The sequence below is a fragment of the Bombus pyrosoma genome, unplaced genomic scaffold, assembly GCF_014825855.1.
Source record: "Bombus pyrosoma isolate SC7728 unplaced genomic scaffold, ASM1482585v1 HiC_scaffold_4713, whole genome shotgun sequence".
NCBI classification, from domain to species: domain Eukaryota; kingdom Metazoa; phylum Arthropoda; class Insecta; order Hymenoptera; family Apidae; genus Bombus; species Bombus pyrosoma.
The window spans coordinates 168,155-169,965 of NW_025219972.1; the positions used below are offsets into that span (position 1 = coordinate 168,155).

The following is a 1,811-nucleotide window of genomic DNA, read 5'->3' on the forward strand; positions in this document are numbered from 1 at the left end:
ATTAACTTTATTCCTTGTATTTCGCTGTAATTATTATTAATTAAAAACTAATATCTGGTTTTAAATTTTTATATTAGAATTTCAATTTCAATTCTAATTAGAGTTTATTATAATTTTAATTTCTTTTTCTCTTTAATTTCGTTTTAAGTCCTCATAGAGTTTCATATTTTATTATGTTAAATTTTTTGATCAACCATCATATTTCTCAAAACAAATTATAATGATTCATATTTTGTTAAAGGTATGTCACTTTTTCCCCTTCTTCTTGTTCTCGGGAAAGGACCTAGTGGTGTTTCAAAAGCCAGAAATGTAAGTAACTATGTATTTTTTATAATTATTTATTATATTTCATTTCCTTCCTTATCATTTCAATTCCTTATATTTCATTTAATAATTAAATTAAATATTAATCAGATAATTTAAAAAATAAAATTTGATTGAAAATTTGGCAACTTGTAAGTTTTTCATTCTTAAATTGAATATTATTATTAAAAATTTTTATTTAATAGAAATTAGTCTTTTATTATTTCAAACTTTTAAAGTAATTAACACAGTTACAGTTTTCTTCCATCGAATTCGACGATTCCAATTTGATGATGGCTTGATGACGAATTCCCTTGGATTCGAACAACATCCAGGACAACATACTTCAAATCTAATCGTGAGTTGCATGTGTTTTTGTTCCTCCGGTCACTCAATCATGTGGAAGGATGAAAGGTCCGAATCGACACGGATGATTGGTTGTATACGTAGAACTTTTAACGAGCGTAGTGACTGCTGGTATTTATTATACCCGTGAGTAGTAACATTTTTTGTCTATATTTTGTTTATTAGCTTAGGATAGGTTTTCTTGCGCATCGCGTTTTTAAATGTTGATGATAATATATATGATATATATAAGTATGATATTTACATATTACAATATAAAGTATTTTGTGTAAGTAGTATAATGTTGATAATAATATAATTATATCATTATATTATTAGATACGATTAGTATATATATGCATATGATTGAAAATTACACAATATATTAATTATAGTTATTTATAAAATCAAATTATATTCAATATTACTATATATTTATAAAGACCAAGTATCCATGTTAGCTTATATATGAGTATTAAAATAAATGACGAAATGACTTCGTTTTTTGTAGTGAAAAAGTCTGATATCCTCAGATTTCGTTAATATGGAAATTCAATTATGATTACGATAGTATGGAGCAGTTTTGTCATTTGAGTATACACGGTATACTTAATAGTATAATTTCAGTAAACTTCGGGATATGGAATATGAAAGTATATGTAAAAGTCTAACTTTGTCTGTCCGTTATGATAAATATTATCAAATTGTACGTGCAAGAAAACACTTCGCGACAGGCTGGTTTCAGAATCAAAACAAATTTTGAACGTTTCTTTGTGTTTTCAAAGATGTGTTTTGATAAAGATATCGCCTGAGGATATTTCGAGTAATAGAGTTCATTTAGTGTCCATTGTTGTTCATTTATATAAATATTACTTGCATTGAATCTTAGTTTAGATTTAATAAATATGTATATTCTTCATTAATTATCTTCATTCAGTTTAATAGTTCAATTTCAGTTTAATAATTCATTAAAATAATAAAGTGAAATAAATTGTAGAATTGTTAAAATTTGAAATGAAATTAGATTGCAAAATCAAAGAATATTAGCCCGCTAGATACAAAATCTAATAGATGGACTAATCATATCTTTAGCACAGGATTTTCAGGTTTAACCCCTTCCATGTTCATTGTCAGAATCTCACTCACGTGCCCAGGTGCTTCTT

General features: G+C 25.9%; 1 long non-coding RNA gene across 2 annotated transcripts in view; it reads left to right on the plus strand.

Moving 5' to 3' along the window:
- The window catches only part of LOC122577468, a 9,005-nt gene that overhangs the window by 4,835 nt on the left and 2,359 nt on the right, over positions 1 to 1,811 (plus strand). The window contains exons 1-2 of one of the 2 annotated variants that reach the window (XR_006320324.1): positions 236 to 309; positions 555 to 795. The exons of the other annotated variant lie outside the window; for it this stretch is intronic. This is a non-coding gene — a long non-coding RNA (uncharacterized LOC122577468). Of the gene's footprint in view, positions 1 to 235; positions 310 to 554; positions 796 to 1,811 lie in introns of those variants that run through there. 2 annotated transcript variants of the gene reach the window in all.